The sequence below is a fragment of the Haplochromis burtoni genome, unplaced genomic scaffold, assembly GCF_018398535.1.
Source record: "Haplochromis burtoni strain Fernald_Lab_line unplaced genomic scaffold, NCSU_Asbu1 Contig_30, whole genome shotgun sequence".
In the NCBI taxonomy this organism is placed as follows: Eukaryota; Metazoa; Chordata; class Actinopteri; order Cichliformes; family Cichlidae; genus Haplochromis; species Haplochromis burtoni.
Genome location: NW_024582391.1, coordinates 2,909,614 through 2,927,728, shown reverse-complemented (window position 1 = coordinate 2,927,728; position 18,115 = coordinate 2,909,614). Strand labels below are relative to the sequence as shown.

At 39.8% G+C, this 18,115-nt stretch overlaps 1 protein-coding gene across 1 annotated transcript in view; it reads right to left on the bottom strand.

The window, feature by feature from the left end:
- The window catches only part of svila (supervillin a), a 77,196-nt gene extending 64,044 nt beyond the window's left edge, over positions 1-13,152 (bottom strand). Inside the window, exons 1-2 of the mRNA XM_042219266.1 lie at positions 13,029-13,152; positions 7,225-7,289 (exon numbers count right to left, since the gene is read on the bottom strand). The gene's annotated coding sequence lies outside the window, so the exon portion shown is untranslated. The remainder of the gene's footprint in view (positions 1-7,224; positions 7,290-13,028) is intronic.
- Between the last annotated feature and the right edge of the window lie 4,963 nt (positions 13,153-18,115).

The window sequence follows — 18,115 nt, the reverse complement described above, 5'->3', positions numbered from 1 at the left end:
GAGACCAAGTCACCCAGCAAAGTTAGGAAGGGAGGAATCCCTTTCCATTCCTTCCAGTGGCCCTGATGACTGAAACAGGGGAACAATAAATCAGAAAAGGCCGCTACTTTCCCATATGGCCGCAGCCCAACAGCCATAAGCAACAAACTCAGGCACAAGCAGGATTCAGGTTCTACGTTACCGGTACATGTTGTGGCAGTGTTTAGCAGGTCTAAAAATATGAAAAATATGAATCTTAATAATCTTCAGTTACTAACTAAGCTAACCACATAAAGCCAATAAGTGAGACCTGAATAGACGGTTTGCTTTCAAAGAAGTTTCTGAAGTTTTGAGATTTTCTGAAAAGCAATTATGGAAGCAAAGGTTATGGAAGCTTCAGCTCTGACTTAGATTCCCAAATACTTTTTATGAAGACTTTTATAAGCTGTTGCCTACTTGGAAAATCAGCAGAATAACCTAAACCCACGTCATCTTAGGATGAGTGAAAACCCTGTGTTGTTGGTCCTCTGGATGCCACCAAACCACTTTATGACGCAAGGACTCAAAAGATCTGCTGTGAAAAAAGTAATAACCAGAGAGCCTCAGAGTACTGAATTTTAAATATGATTACAAGCATCTTTTACATTATCCTGAACTTTAAAAAATAAAATAAAATCTGTAGAAGTGAAAAATAAAAACAAAATATCGCTTCTTCTATAAGTGTAGCTGTCAGTTTAAAGAGCATGGTGTTAGTAATCATCAAAGTCTTACAAAGTTAGCAATCAGCAGACATAAACGAACATTTTTTATTTGGACCTTCGGTTTGGTCTTCAATGCAGCGTCATCTGTCTATGTTAAGGTTGAATGCTCCACTTTCGCTGGGCGGAGAACAGAGGGTTTAGCAGCTGCCTGCTGCTTGGTACAGAAAGTGAGCCAAACAGCGAGCAACAAGAGCAGCAAACCCAAATAAATCTGACTTAAGAGCATTAAGGGAGAATGATTATTGTGAAAAAGTGCTGTAACCATCTCAGACTAAGCTGACAAACAGCCCAAGTAAAGACTGGTTTAGGGCAATCAAACAACAAGAGAGTGTGTAGATGTGGAAAGGAAAACAAATAAAATCTACTACAGCTGCTGATTCTTATAGCTCTTGGCAACCTAACTGGTTTTCAACATAACCAGCAGGAAATGCATCATCAGATTAATATGGATAAACAAGTATCACTGGTGTGTTCAGAAGTCTTCAGCAGCTCTGCAATTGTGCATCAAGGTTACACATACAGCCACGTGGCCGTGCCATCTCAGGCATTCTGCACAAATGCTTTCCTATAAAACAGGGGTAGGCAACCTTTCTGATGATGAGTGCCATCTAAAATTTCCCCAGACGTCAATGTGCCATATGATTATATTGTCTGTCAGCCTGTGGTACTTAGTGATGACTCCGTCTTTAAGTCATCACCTACTTCTGATCAGCCCTAACTGCCTAGACGTGACAGGAGGAGGGGTGATGATGGGAGCACCTGGAAGCACCTGGTAACGTCACACATCATGACCTCACTCAGCTGCGTCTGGTCTCTCGTTTCTGACTAAGTATAACTAATTTCAAATATTTGAACTGACACAACTGACATGACCTAACTGCAACCTCTTTCTTGTTTCAGGCCTGCTGTCATAGAGAGTGTCCTGTTTCAGCATGAGTCATATTTATCTCACACAGCACTGCGAGCTACAAGTTTCACACACACATACACACAGATTTTATATATGTGAGAAAGAGAGAAGTTAAATTGATGGGTGAATGTCAAAAAAAGGTTTCGTAATAAGAATGTACAGTAGACACATAACATACACATACTCCTAATTTATGGAGAGAACCGTGTGGGTGGATTTGGAGAGAGTGTTTATTTGTACTGGAGGTGGGTCCGTGTATGTATGGACACTGAAGGAACTCAGGAAAATGAGGACTAAATTATGGTTTAAGCAAACAGCAGGAAGCTGTAACAAACCTGTCAGCAAAGACTCCTCTGCTACTCAAATATGCACAGATTCAGGTTCACAAGGCCAACTCCACAATGTTTCTTCCAGTTCAAAGAACAACTTCATCCAAAGGCTTAAACCAAAAGGTTTTGTTTCAGAAAGAGAGGGGGAAAATAATGTATACCTCCACCAAACCAGGCAAGCTGCAAAACACAGTGAATGTCAAGACCAGTGGACAACCTCCAGAGCTGAAACATGACGTGAATCCAGTAGGTACTCAAAATCTGAGTCATTACCCATGAGCTTCCAAACGTCCAGCTGTAAGGCATCATCATAGCCACAGGTGTACTGGAGCCACACACCCAGTCTCTGAAAAGGCCACATCCACGATTAAACTGTATGTGCACAAACACTGTTAAAGCCTTTTCTCAGTTGATTATTCTGACTGTGTCGTATGGAAAGCTCCAGAAACTTCAGTTCTGTTGACTGAAGTCCAGTGTTTTATTAATGTGTTAGTTAGCACTAAGAATTCCACGTGTCTCTGTGTATTCTTCCTTTACACTTTATGAATAAGACTTACTAACCAAGCTAGCTATTGTTAGCTGATACGTTAGCACTTTACCTTATATGGATGAGAATGTAATATCAACAACATGCCAGCAGGCAATATAAAAAGATAGGAAGGAAGGAATCCATCCACCCTCTTCCACTTATCCAGGGCCGGGTCACGGGGGCAGCAGTCTAAGCAAAGAAGCCCAGACCCTCTCCCTCAGGCCACCTCCTTCAGCTCATCAGGTAAATCGAGAGCTTCACTTATTCACTTAGCTTTCTCTTCACCACAACAGACTGGTAAAGTGTTCACATCACTGCAGCTGCAGCACCAATCCATCTGTCGATCTCCCGCTCCCTTTTCACCTCACTCGTGAACAAGAGTTATGCCACTTGACTATGCCAGGAAATTCTGTCCATAAAAATTATAGGTGACAAAGGGCAGCCTGGGAGTTGCTCCCCAGGAACAAGTATGACTTACTAGATAGGACCCATATTTTATACTGTATATAGTCAAGATTGATAATAAAAATGACACCCTTCATTAGACGTGTGGGAAAATTCACCACAATTAGCCTCTAAGCGGTACAAAAGATTGCAACAAGAAGGTTCTGGATTCAAACCCACTGGTCGACTAGAGACTGTGTGAAGTCTGCAAGTCCTCCCTGCTTGTATCCATGTACTTCGACTTCCTCCCACAGACTAAAGGCATGCACATGTTAAGTTAATTGTTAATTCTAAATTGGCCGTAGGAGTGAATAGAAGCGCGCGTGGTTTATCTGTTTTAGCTGTGCAATAGTCTGGCCCATCTCTTGGCCTACAATAAAGGAGGTAGGCTCTAATCCCTCCACAACCTTGAACTGGATGAGTGGGAGAAAATGAATGAGTGACTGGTTGGATAATAAACACAGGGTTTTAAAGGGTTACACGTGTTTTCTTAGCCTCTGAAAAACTCTGGATTGTTACTGCAGATCTCAGGTTAAAGCCAGGTTCACTTTCTGTGGGAAGGAAGGTTGTAATCTGAAGATTCCCACCTTTAAAACTTGCCAGCATTCAAATTCCAGCTGTCTGAATATAGAAACATTAACCAAATAAAACTACACAAGTGATCAAAATGGAACACCAACCTTTACTGCCGCTTTACTGCCGTGTGTGATTTAAAAATTACCCATTTACTCTGACGCAATTTATTTTCTAAGACCTCTGGCAGCATACACTGTAAACTTTTTAAAAGTTCTCTTTAAATGATTTTCAAATTGATATTCATAATAAAATATTGCACAATTAATAACTTTGACCTTTTCTCCAACTACACTAGATTACAGGACCACTGATCACGCTTAAGAAAAAAAAGAACTGTAATATATTTGATTATTTGTAACAACAAAAATAAAACATTGGTGTGACTCAATGAGGGTCTCTATATAAGCACTCAGTGTCACATTTAGGCCACTTAAGCCTGTGTGTGTGTGTGTGTATATTTGGCAACATACTACCCTATTATGGCAACACAACAGCTGCTGAGGTCCAATCTTTGTAACATCTACAAAGACGCACAACATAAACAGCAGAAAGTTTGGCCATCAATGGCAGAGACGATGCTAGCTAATTAATAATAAAATATTGAATTATCAACATAAACTACCTAGATAACTGCTTTGGAAGAACCAATAAGAAACTATAAGCTCTGCCTACCCTCACAACCATGATTGCTACAACAGCAGGATGAGACACTATAAATCCGAACTGGTTGATGTGATTTAAATCCTACAGGTATCCATGTGGACAGGAGAGAACGCCAGCTGCCCAGAGGAGGAACTGTTTGTATGTGCCAGGCTCCCCTCAGAGGTACAAAGCAATGGGGAGAAACAGACACGAGGCCAGCCGGAAGCCAACAATAAAAAACCGAACAGGCTGCCAGGGCCAGTTCCTCCAGGTTGTTAAAGACTAGCAGAGAAATATGAAGCTTTTCAGTAACCCATTCGTCTTCTTCACCTTTAACTCAGCTTCAGTAAAATGAGCAATGAGAAAACAGGCAACAATGAGAAAAGAGCCTCAGTGCTACAAGTCTTTGAGCAGGTTGTGCCATTGGGGCCATTAAATGAGCTTGCTTCATTTCTTCATTGCTATGCTGATGATATACAGATTTATTTAAACATTACTGACGATCTTGCTATGTCTTTTCACTATTTTTGTGAATGCATGCGAGGTTAAAGATTGGTTCTAGAGTAATACTCTTGTCCTGAACGAAAAGAAAACTGAGATCGTGGTGTTCGATAGCAAAATCCCCCGCGACCAATTTTGTGCTGCTCTGATGCCTTTTGCTAGCTCCCCTTCTGATTATGGAAGTAATTTGGGCATATTACTGGATAGCTCGTTTAAATTTGGCAAGCGTCTGCCGTAGTGAGGTCTAGTTTTAATCAGCTGCGCCTCATTTCTAAGGCTAAGCGCTATATTCCGCATAATGACCTGGAAAACTTATTCACGCATTTGTGACTTCCAGGTTGGACTATTGCAACTCTCTTTACATTGGCCTGTCCTCCTCTTAGGTTACACACTCCTGTCAGAGCACTTAGATCTGCTACCCAACTTCTTCTGGAGCAACCTCGTTCTTGGCTGAAGTCTCGGGGCGACCGTGCGTTTGCTGTAGCTGCCCCAGTCTTATGGAACAATCTTCCTGTTGCTATCCGGGCGTCTGACTCTACGCCACTGCTTAAATCACGGCTGAAGACTTATTAATTTAATCTTGCTTTTCCACCTAGTTAATATTTGGTGTGCCTTGATACATTTTTATCCGTTATGCTTTGTTAACTACTTTTATGTATTATAATTGTCATGGTTTTATAATTGATACGTGCCAGGTCCTTTCTCTTTTCCTTCCCATCTCCTTTTTCCTATTTTATTTTTTTTTTTTTTCAAGCACCTTGGTTTTTTTTAATGTGCTTTATAAATAAAGTTTATTATTATTATTCATTTCAGAGAAATCTGAAGTAGTCCAAGGTGTAAATAAATCTGGTCAGTTTCTAGAAACTTCTATAAACAAAAGGGCCGACCCAAATACCATTCTCGGAGCTTTAGAGCTTAAGTGGTAATCAATGGCAAATAAAGGCGGCAAGTGCCAGCAAGAGAACAAATCAGGTCAGATTTTCTAAATGCAGCAAATATGAACAAAACCATGAAGAAAGGCTATGGTGGGATTTCAGCTGTTTTTACGTGCAAAATGATGGCTGAGAGAAAAAGTTAGACGCATCACAAGGGTTCTCATCCTCCCCACACCACCACAATGTGCACTGATCACATGCTGCTCTGTCTCACTGCTCATTCATCCAATTAAAACAGCAGAGAAACAGCAGAGAGAGGCAAAGATGGCTCCTGTGCAAGAAGAGCAAGATGTCATTGTAAAGCAACATTGTAAAACCCTTCTTTATGGGCATAAAGAGGATCTATCCAGTGACAAAAGCATCAAGGTGGCAACAGTAAACTAAAGCAGTGAGGAAGATGGATGTTAGGGAAACAAACTGAGCTGGTTTTTATTTTGATATTTAAAAAACATAAAATATTTTGTCTTTTACAATAAATTAGAGCCAGGAATACGACACAGTATTATAACAATACTTCACTGACAATACATTATTGTGACTTTTAACATGTTGCGGTACTGTGGTTGAGTATTTTAATAATATATACTGCAATTTTTCACCTTTTGCATCTACAAATATCAATTTTATCCAGTGAGATCACTTTTTTAATTTTCTAGCTGCAAAGGAGGCTGTCAAACACACCAATACTGCCACTAAAACCTGCAGTAAGACAGACTGCCAGCTATTAAATGGCGTCAGGCTGGCAATTACATGCAATCCGTTTGTAACAGGACAGCAATTACTTATGAAAAACAATAAAAATAAAAAATAAAATCAAACATCTGCAGTTGTCTACATAGACAGAAATTCATATTTAACCATTACATTTGGTCTTAGTCTCTGCACTATAGGAATATAACCAGAATATAATGAGCTGGCAGCCAGTTGAGCTGTGCTCGTTAACAAAGACACATTCAGACTGACGGCAAACTGTCTGCATTTATAAATTAAACAGCAATTATTTGCATTTCCAGGGCATTTTAATTTGTTTGTTTTTTTTAAATCTGAATACACAATATAATATTGCCACAAAATAACCCTTAATGAATTATTTTTGCATAGATAAATTATGTAAAAACAAAAGTTCTGGCAACTTTAAAAACACAGCATAATTAATGTGAATACAAATATTTCAAAGGACTTTATCAATCTCAGCTTTTTTCCCCCCATTATATCACAAACATTGTGCTGATTAAACATTACTTAATATAAAGTACATGGTTGCAGACTACATCAAAAACTGGAAGCTCATTAAAAGGAAGAATTTGAGAGGAAAATATCAACTGATGGAAAATTGGAAACATAACATAACAGCAGCCACCAGTGAGAAGTTGTCTATTGTATGCACAGCCAGGGCCCAACGTTCATTCGCCTCATTATCGCTGCACATTATTATGTCCCTGACGAATGGTTACCAATAACTGGTCAGCCAAACACACAGAGGTTCATGCATGGGTGATCGCAGGAAATATAGGACATGATTGTCCTCTTCTTTCTTTCTATCGTACAAAACATTCAAAGTTTCAGAGAGGAGTTGCTTTTTACAAGAAGTGCAAATGGACCCAACTTAAATACTTACAGGATGAAGACTTAAGAGTTCAATTTTCTTCCTCTACCGTCCACACCTCTCAATGCCACTTGATCCTGAAACAACAAATCATTAACTCGGTCACTAGGCATGCTGGAAATTTCAACTTTATATCAGAGCAAGTACAGAGAACAAATACAAATTAACATTGTGTTCTGTTCTTATGACTGTACGGACATAAATGAAAACAAGTAGTATAGCTTCATATTTATAACAAAGTGTGAAAATATCTGGTTATTCTCCACAACATAACAGGTCATAATGCTGTGGACAAAAGAAAAAGTATGAATTTGAAGAGATGAACTGATGAACTATTACAAAAGCTACTGACATGCCTGTGCAACACTGTCTCCATGACCTACATCAGCCAATATGGAGGAACAGGCTTCGGTGCCTGACAGCACTTAATGACAGCATCTCAGCAGTTTCCAGTAGACAATGGGTAATGCCATGAAATTTATGTTGTTTCAAGATTTGTCAGGATCAAAGCAGACACCGTCCAGCCTGAACAGCCCAATACATTCTTCCTTTTAATGGTCTTGAGAAGGCCATTTATGCTTTCATCGTATCAAGACACGATTCCTGCAGTTTTGTTGTTGTTTTTTTATTTTAAATGCTTGATTCAATGAAGCACCTTTCAGCGTTGCATTCAGATCAAACTGCCACAGCTGGACTTCTGATTAGTAGACATGAACGCAGGTCGCAGTCAGTTTTACTTTAGAAAGTTCCTAATTGAGTGATGCGGCACGGTTGAGTGGCAGCAAAAATGAAAGCTAAATATTAAGGAAAGGTGCTTCAGTAGTTCCTTTATTATTACCCCCATTAGTAAACAGTCAACAGAAGTGAGGAGGGACACAGATCACCAGGTTATTTTCTGCTGCACTTCCCATCTTATCTGATAAAATATATCTGCATATTATCAAGTTAACAACGTTTTATTCCCACAAACAAACGATAAGTGTCTAAGAGGCACTTTTTGTAGTTGATCTTTAGGACGCTGTAGTTTCAACAGGGCAGATATACAACATCACTATCTGCCATTACACTGTAAAGCAGTCTAATGTGAGTGCACGCTGCATCATTTTTGGACTATTAAACTGCAAACACTGACACATTTCATCTCTCTCTGCATTGTTCCTTACCTTCCTGGGAAGTGTATGATTATGTTTAAAATAAAAATGCTCACTTGCAGGAGCTTTCCTCAGGTTATCCATCCATTTTTAAATCAGCCACACTTTCGGCTTAGCTTTGCTGTCCAGCAGTTTTTAATAGTTGCGAGCTTTCAGACTGGCTCTTACAGCCTGCTGGGATTCTCAGTTCTGGAACTCTGGACCATCCTCGCCCTCCAGATCAGGTCATCCACCCCTCTCCGTTATTCAATGTCACTTCTTAGAATGGTTTAAATGATGCCTTTAATCAAACATTTGCAGCACTTTGGTTAATTTGTGTTTTGCATGAATTTGCTAAAAACTGACTCAGCTAACACGTTATCCTCCCAAACCATTTACATTTCCACCCAATAAAGGCGGCCATGCTCATTTTTTCTTGCTCAACGCTCTACATTTGTTACTTGGCGGCAGACAGGGTGTGGGTACTGTAATGAGAGCCAGCTTTTAGAACTGATTTTTATGACGAGAGAAATTAACCAGACTACAAGATAAAGCAGGAGAGGGACACCAAAGACTCTGCAGTACAGTTCACTTACTTGGGACACACCTGAGGCTCTTACATTTGCAGGTCTGGGGAATTTCTAGCACGCAGAGGGAAACTCTGGGTTACTTACAAGCTTGTTTTCAAAGAGCACTGATGTGGAACATAATATGCGTGCAGACCCAAAAGGTCACTCAGCCACTTAAAAACACACAATTCCAGACTTTTTCTTTTTGGGTTTTCTGTGCAGTTTGTTCCCAAGATCCAGTTCACAGAAACACTAAAAAGGCAAAAACGTCCACTCCCGATCGTTTGATGAGGGCAATCAGAGGGTATTGCTTTTGGTTTTGTTTTTCAAACACCACTGTATTTAACTAGAAACTAACTCAGACCCGCAACGTTTTTATGAATAATTATGAGAGTTTGGGAGGTTGATTTATTGGTACCGAGGCTAAAGAGGTGGGGATGTTTGGAGGATTGTAGATCTATAAATCATTGCTGTTTTGCATGTTTTCCTCTTTGATGTCATGGCAACCGAGCCCACCCGAAACAGATTTCCACATCAGCTAATCAACAGACACTGATAGACAAATGCATAAGGTCCATCCATGCTACAGGTGGAGCCTCATTTCATTGCCAATACTGAGCCATGTCTCCCAGCAGGAGAGTCATTGAGCATCTGCTTTCAATGGAGGGGGGTGGTTGGATTTGTGGGAGGCAGTGGTCCATCAGACCCAACTGAAGTCTCAGCCCCAGCTCTCTGAACTGGGGCCCCCAAAACAATGACGCAACACCCAACAGGCTTATGTAACTAACCTCCTCTAGCAGCTTCTCACTCTGAAACACAGAAGGTGGAGACCCTGGGAACACTACACTGTAATTGAGAGCACACATGCGCTTGTGCTTGCATACAATGACCCAGAGGAGCGTTCTTCTCAACCACATCTCCTTTGGAGCCCAGTCATACCAGCTATTTGGAAATTAAAACTTAGCCTAAAAGCAAGTTCACATAGGTCATCATTTGCACTTAACTGTGTAAATAAATAAAGCTGCACTGCAAAAACTAGTTCTCATGCTAGAGCTCAGTTATTATGAGGAGGAAAAATGAGCAAAGCAAGGTACACTGCCCTTCCAAAATGCCTACATGACCCAACTGAGCTGTGAGGAGAAAAACCACACCATCCTCCTGATCAGCATCAAGAGTCAAACATAGCTGTTCCACAAGTAAACCACATTGGAGAAGAGAAGATGGCGTAACTTGAGCTGATAACTCGCTAGGCTGCAATAACCACTCCCAAACATCTGCAAGTCTGATGGGAGGGGAATGGGTTTGGGATTTAAAAAAAAAAAAGAAGAGAAAAAGAAGGAATTTCACGATCAAGATAACAATAACAGAAACGTAGTCAAGGCTGCAATTAGCACAAACTTGGAAAGTCAGTAGGAAAGGCATGGTTGTGAACATAAAAACACTGTTTATGCCAGAGACTGACCACAAGTCACGAGTCAAAGCTTGAAAGGACCATCATCATCAGTCCATCCAACCCAAACTCTTCCCCACACATATACTCAATTCCACGGCTTTTACTTCCTCCTTCGTTTCCGACATAACTAAGGCCACTAGAGGGTGAAGTGACAACCAAACATAATTATAGGTCATCATAAAGCTGTTCAAACATGCATTCTGTTTCTCTCTTTTTAATATTAGTCATGAATATCACACAAACTTTTTTTAAGAAATTAGGATTACCAATAAAAAAGTTAAAACATTGTGACCTTTCCAACAGATGATGTTTACATTGTTTAAGGTTTTCAGACTATCCCATACACACAACACCACAGACTTCACTAGCTAAAACAAATGGATCATGGATTTAGAACAACTGGTGTAATACAGTTGCGTGAAATCTTAGAGGATGGGTAAAAAAAAAAAAACAAACATTAGATCAGGCTTGTGAAACTCACAGTCCACACATCCAGGTAAGATCTAGGCCAAACTGGGTTGTACACTCACTCAGATCTAACCTAGATGTAATGTTTAACACCACTGGCCTACATCATGGCCACCAAAGGGTGCATTTTATTCCCCTGGATGGATTTGCAAAGTGTTACCACTGCAGTAAAGTTATTACTAGTTCCAATGTTTCAAAAGAAAAAAAAAAAACACTTTTATAGCTGGTGTAGTGATGTCAGCACTATTAACATGGAATAGAAAAGACCACAAAAATAAAAAGATTTCTAAATCTTTAAAATTTGTTTGACTAATAAAAAAAGACTAGTTTAGATCCAGGATAGACTCCATGCAGAGGATTTATGCCTTTGCAGATCCACTCCAATATCTAAATTGGAAATATATTGTGCATTAATTGTACAATGACTTCTTCAAATAATTGAACAAATAGTTCAACACATACAATATTACCCAACAACAATAATAAAAGTTAAACTCTAACGTCTTATGGTGACAAGAGTCACCTGAATAGCAGTCTGAGGTGGAGACAGGACCCATGCATTAACACCTTGGTTACACAGCTAATCACCACAGATTATTATTAAGTCCTCCAACAGGTTGGAGGCTTAATCATCACCCCCGTGATCACTCATTGATATGAGTCTCTCTAAAAGTCTCTGGATAATAATCACTAGCTACACATGCCCAGGTATCGTCACCAGCGATCAAGAGTTCTTTCTCCTTATACTTTTAGGACATTGTTTCTTTTGCAGGCTAAAGGCAAGGGGCCCTGAAGGCCGAGCTTTTAAGTGGACTTAGAGCCAGTTTAACAGAAGCATGTACAAAAGCTATGAGCCACCACTTATACATAAGATTATGAAGCCAGTGACCCAAAAAACAGCAACAAAACTGAGATGGATCTTACCTTCTTCAAGCTACACATCAATATGTAGACAGGGCAACATGAACAAAGGGGAAAGCTTCCTGTTCAGGAACAAACAACAAACTCTTTTGTTGTTTAAAAGGATCAACAAAAGGTCACATTAAATGTGATCCACAGAGGGAGGGAAGCACCAAAATTTGGCACAGGGAAAGCTCAAAATTCACACCTCAGTCTACAGTCAGTCCACTCTGTGGCTATTAGAGTAAGCACAGGGTTGTCACGATCCCTCTGCGTTTGCTGATCTCACATCAGTTTGGTGAAGTGGAAATGCTGCTGATTAACTTCCATTTCCAACAGTGAAAACAGAACACAGAAGTAGCCTTCCTAATTACCTGCAGGTTATTTATTTTGGCAGACTCCTAGCAGCAGACTATGGGCCAAAGAAGGAGGAAAGGATAAAATACACTTGGACGCTACTCTGTGTATGCATGTGGGTGTGGGTTTGTCTAAAGTGTGTAATATAATTTGACTAAATGTGCATTTATCCAAGTGTGTAAGCACATTTGTTACTACCCTGCAGTCCAATGATGGATGACACTGTTTAGAAGAGAAAATGTTTCTTTTTCCATTTCTCTAAATGTAAGCACATACATGCTGCATGAAAGTCAGGGGTGTACTGGTTGGTGCAAAACCTAAAGGTCCATCCAGCAGGCTATGTACAAGTTACCAACACAGAAGTATACGAGTTTTCAACGCAGCTTGGCTTTGCTGTCCTTCCATACAGAAGTGTCGGCCTCCCTGCAGCGATCTATGTGTCATAGTACATGGCAACATAAAAGAAAAATGTCTACCGTGACATAAGCTTCGGGTCTTTAGTTTCACTAGCTGTCTAAACCAAGCCTCGTTGCCGTCCTGTAATGATGTGTGGATGGTGACGCCTAATGTAAGCAGCCTCCTCCACCTGTAGAGAGGATGGGCTCACCTGGATGTACGTACCGCGCGCGACCCAGTGTTTCAAGGCTCACGTGATAAATGCCACATCGCTTTATGTTTAAAATACACCCACATTTAAATACATTATATAAAGAGCCACAATAATAACTAAAGCACCGACGCTCAAGAACTCATATCAAACGTTAGCTCCAATCGCGTCTTGATACAAGTTATGCCAGCCTCCAAACTTCTTAAACTCCACTTATTCTGCAGCTCTGAGAAAAAACGGCCAAGTTCAAACGATGTTTTAAGTTCTTCGTCGAGCTAGAAAGCCGCACGAGCTCAGTTTACACGCACAAACACTCAGTCGCATTCACTTACCGACGCTGTCCCGGGTGGAAGAGCTTGTTTCTAAAGGGCTGTGAGAGCACCACCAAACGCAAACTCTGTTAATATCCCGGAGACGCGCACGCGCACAGACTGTCACTCACACGCATAAATCCGCCGCCCTCTGTAAACGCCTTCACTTCAAGCCCACTGCATCTACAAGGAGAGCTGCCGGCAGGAGATTTTCAAAATAAAAGCTTAATTGAAATAGTTGAAACTAGGAAAAGCCAACACTGGCCAACCAAACATACACTTATAACAAAGCGTCTGTTTGCTTTCATATTTCAGTTCTTCTAAAACAGTTCTTCTTCTGGACATTCTCGCGATTTGATTAGCGTTTAGGTATTGTACTCAAATATTTTGTTGATAGGAACCATAAAAGGCAGACTGTAGCACCGCTTTTACCGATTAAAGCAATTATTGCCTGAAATATGTTTTCAAGTAATTTGAAAACGCCTCGGAACGTGAAAAAAAGGGGGTTTAGTGGTTTAGTAGTTTTGTTGGCATTCATTTAATTCTGATAAGTGCTTTGTGCTATGCAATAAGCTGAATTTGAATATAATTTTCTATATATAAGATACAAATTTTCATATTTGTATTTTTTCAATTAGTTGTGTCTGTGTACTTGTGTGCACGTGTGTCTCTGTTAATAGATTTAAGCCGTATCTCACAGGGGGGTCATATCCAGAGACTACAGGTGGAATTTAGCTACTAGCTGAATCTGGTACAAAGCATATTTTCCCTTGTGTAGTAAATGTATTTTGTACATGAAATAAATAAGCAACACACAAAAAATATTTAATTCTTGACTTCTATTTTCTTTTGTATTTGTTTTCACTGTTATACTGTCACTTATTGTCACTCTTAGCACAACAGTATAAACAATGCATTTTGGACTTTATTCTGAAGGCAACATCCCATTAGCGCTGAACTCAGTATCTTGGTTAAGCTCTACAGTATGACTTGACTCTGAATGTTCTTTTTCAAACAGCACATTTACTTTTCTCTTCAGAATCAATGTGAAAGTGCATGCCATCTGTCGCTGGTGCGCCTGTGTTTAAAAGTGAAGCCGCTACTTCCTCCTCATTCTCCATGAAGCATTGCTTGGCCTGTATGCCAGCAATCTCTCTAATACACACACATGCACAGAAACACAAAGCAAAGCACTTAAGAGATCAAAGGACAATCAATTACCATTCTGCTCTAATGGCAGAGTTAACTGTCCACATGTCCCCTCCATTAAAAACAAGGCCAGATCAACATTCAGCGTGACCACAGTTTGAGCCGTTGCTATCTCTGTGACTCCATCCTTTAACAGCCTTGTAAAATGCAAAGTTCTGAAGGTGAATAGGTCTGTGTGGGTTTTTTTTTTACTTGCTGTCACTGAAAGAGAGGATACATTATTTGGAGGTTTAAGGTGTTCCATCAGATGTGAGTTGCTGAGGTGGAAAGATAACCATGTGACTTTGTTTGACTGACTTGTCACCTCTGCTCTTTGTTCGCGTTGCCTTCTTTGAATGGTCTGCGCAGCAGCAGGTTTTGAGACACGTTGCTACGGGAAACAGGCCAATGGCAAACAAATGATCCCCAACCGCAGTCAGAATTGCTGATGAGCCTGTAGTAAACATGAAACTCTCCAGCAGCCATATGGAAAACACTGAGCTGCTGGTTGCAGTGTAGGATAATATTCCCAGTTATGCAGAATTGTGGTTGCAGTTCTCTGTCTTATTGTTGCAGTTATGTGCTAACCATGAAAGAGAAAAGATTCTTTGTTTAGAAAGGAGGACTCATACATAAAGCTTCTGTTGATGCTGAAACGCTACCAAAGATGTTTCACGCTGCTGAAAAGGACTACAGTTATGATGTTCAATGGAGCATTCCATAAATGCCACCAGCTATATAAAAGCTGTAAATCAGACACACAGAAGACAGACAGAGCAAAGGCTGCCAAGTGACCTTCTGCTGTCACTGCTGATATCAGATGATTTCTTAGTTCTCTCTGATTAGAAACAGGTTGCTTTCAGTAAACACTGGATGGATCTGAACACAAGGCATCTGATATAGCCTTTTTGTGTTTTGGTTTTTTCAAAAGGCTTCTTATGTTGAAATCTGTTCCAGTGGGTCCCAGCAGGTGGTGAATCAAGATCAATGCCATGATGTGCTCCTATGGCAGCTTGCTCAAAGTGCCAGGACCTGCAGCTCTTAAAATTGTGCTCATGTTAAAGCATCCAGTGTGAGGGCAAACGTGGACATTTTTAAAACCGTTTTGGTCTCTGGCTCATTCTTCAGTTCACGAAAGATATCAGCTTGTGTGAATTTTTACATTAACGGCTTTCATGTATGAGGAGAAATGTCATTCTTAGTGAGAGTCCAAGTGGATCCAGTTTTGTCTTCCCTGGAGTTCAGTTGTACTAAAAGACAGTTAAAGAGTTTACTGTTCAGTTTGAAGGGTGACTTTCTGCATTGGCCAGATTATGTAATGCACATTCAAGAAACATGCTCAGGGGCTCACGCATAGTCTGGGACTCATCCAAGAGGCAAAAGGGGGAAAGAAGCAAAGAAAATCTTGGGTATATTTGTTATTTCACATATTTCACCTGCCCCTTCCTGCCCTGCAATGCTGAGGTTAGTAGTTTTTCTCAATCTCATCTAGCTATCGCTGATTGACTACTTCCAAAAAGAATGAACCAGGTAGAGATGAGGTTAGCCAAGGACGAATGCGAAACCTTTTTGAAAATTGACTTTTTAAAATCCATTCAATTCAGATAGACATGAAGCAGTTAACGTTAAACTTGCTGAGACAAGACAACATGTGAGCTAATCCAGAGGTCAGCTGTAACAACAGCTCACAATCAGCCCAAACTCTGGCCGGACCGAAATGAAGACAGTCATCAGTGCTGGCCCTCGCAAAAAAAAGAAAAACAAGTGTAGAGGAAGTTTATTTGCCTTTATTATTATTATTATTATTATTATTATTATTATTATTATTATTATTATTATTATTATTATTATTTATTTATTTATTTATTTATTTATTTATTTATTTATTTTTCATTTTCCTGACAAAAATACAAACATAAAAGTGTTCATTCCTTTTTGAAGTGGACAGATAACAAAAGAGTCATTTTTATCATGAGCGTGAGTTACATATGAGTAACAGACAGCGAGAGAGAAACGGTACAAGAGGTGCTTAAAAAAGGAAAAAAGGAAAGGAGGACAACAACAACTGTGTGTGTGTGTGTGTGTGAGAGAGAAAGAGCGAAAGGACACATTAAACATATTAATATTACAGTATCATCCATATAAAAACTATTAGGAAACCGTTTATTAATATTATATAATTTAAAGCTTTTAGTGAAGCTGTGATATTTATTTATTCAGTAAGGCAAGTCTGTGTACATGCACCTGTTCCTATATGATTTCTCTAATTATTGATGAAAGAATGAGTGGCTCAAGAGTTGGGAATTCGCCTTGTAATCGGAAAGTTGCCGGTTCGAGCCCCGGCTTGGACTGTCTCGGTCGTTGTGTCCTTGGGCACTTCACCTACCGCTTACTGGTGTTGGCCAGAAGGGCCGATGGTGCGATATGGCAGCCTCACTTCTGTCAGTCTGCCCCAGGGCAGCTGTGGCTACAACTGTAGCTTGCCTCCACCAGTGTGTGAATGGGTGGATGACTGGGTGTGTAAAGCGCTTTGGGGTCCCTAGGGGGGGACTAGTAAAAGCGCTATACAAATACAGGCCATTTACCTGATAATCAAAACAGGTTGACTAGGGTCCATCAAGCAGTTGTGCAAATGGTTATGTAACTTAATAAGCTGGACATGCTTCATGCTGACTATGCCTTATTTCTAATATCTTGTTCAGAAGATATAATATATTTTGTCTGGTTAGATGGCTCCTGTGTCAGATTAGGTTAGTAATAAATTTAAATTCTTTGTAAGACTCGGCAAAGACCGAGTATTTATACCCAGTACCTTTCATAAACAGTGTGATATTATCCTGAAGGGGGTGCCAGGGACCCAACACTGTAGAAGAACTACTGTCTTGTATTCAAAATGGCCTAAAAAGGTAAAGAAGACACAAGACTTTAGACCAGCAAACAGCTTTCACTCGTACGCACAGCTATTAGCTAAATGCTAACAAGCTTAGAACAATGATAACATGTAAATATCATGTTATGTGCGCTATACTAACATGCTAATTAGCAATAACTTAATGGAAAACAGGTATTTGGATGGCAAAAGGGTTAAAATTTAGACCAAACAATGCTGCTAAATGAAGGGCCTGGGATTTTATTCTCTGAGGTCTCTAAAAAACATTAGTTCAAACATTTTAAAAGCAGCAAAGCATTTATTGGTGGATATTTTATGTCAGTCCAGCTGGTAGTTATAGCAATACTTAAGCCTGATGTCAGACTAGATGGGACTTTAGAAACATACCAAATTGGTATAAATGGTGCAGCAATCAAAATTCTAAACTAACATTAATTATAAACTTGGATTAAAATCAAATCAAACAATCTGAAGATGATTTATGTACTTTATCGGTTCCACTTGTTGAAAAAATCCTTAAAAAATGTAAGAAAGTAAGAAAGTTTAAGTTAGAAGCTTGTGTTACTACTTCTGAGGGTGGGGAAATAATTAGCCACAGCAAATTAAGTGAAATATTCTCAGTGAAATATTCAGTGTAAACTTCTGCTTTTTTAAATAATGTATTTACTTTTAATTTTAACAAACCAAAGTCGTTCAAATATGAGAATCCTACCTTCTGTCAGTAGAGCTTCAGGGGAAAAACAACCCACTGGGTCCATTTTTGTCTGTAAGAGGACCACCAACCATCACGGGAATTCTTTCTCCCCCTTCCCCAGCTCCCCAGGTTTACACCAGGGTTTGAAGCTGTTTTCACAAAACATTATCACAGTACATCTAGGTTACAGTAATGCTTCCACCCCTTTTCCCTTTTGCCATATTGCATTTCAAGCGAGCACCTTTGTGTGCATGTGTGTGCACTCTACCAGCACTGTTTCTTGGAAAAAGATGAAGGCCAGTAATACTAATTTTACCTTTTTTAATGGTGGGAAAG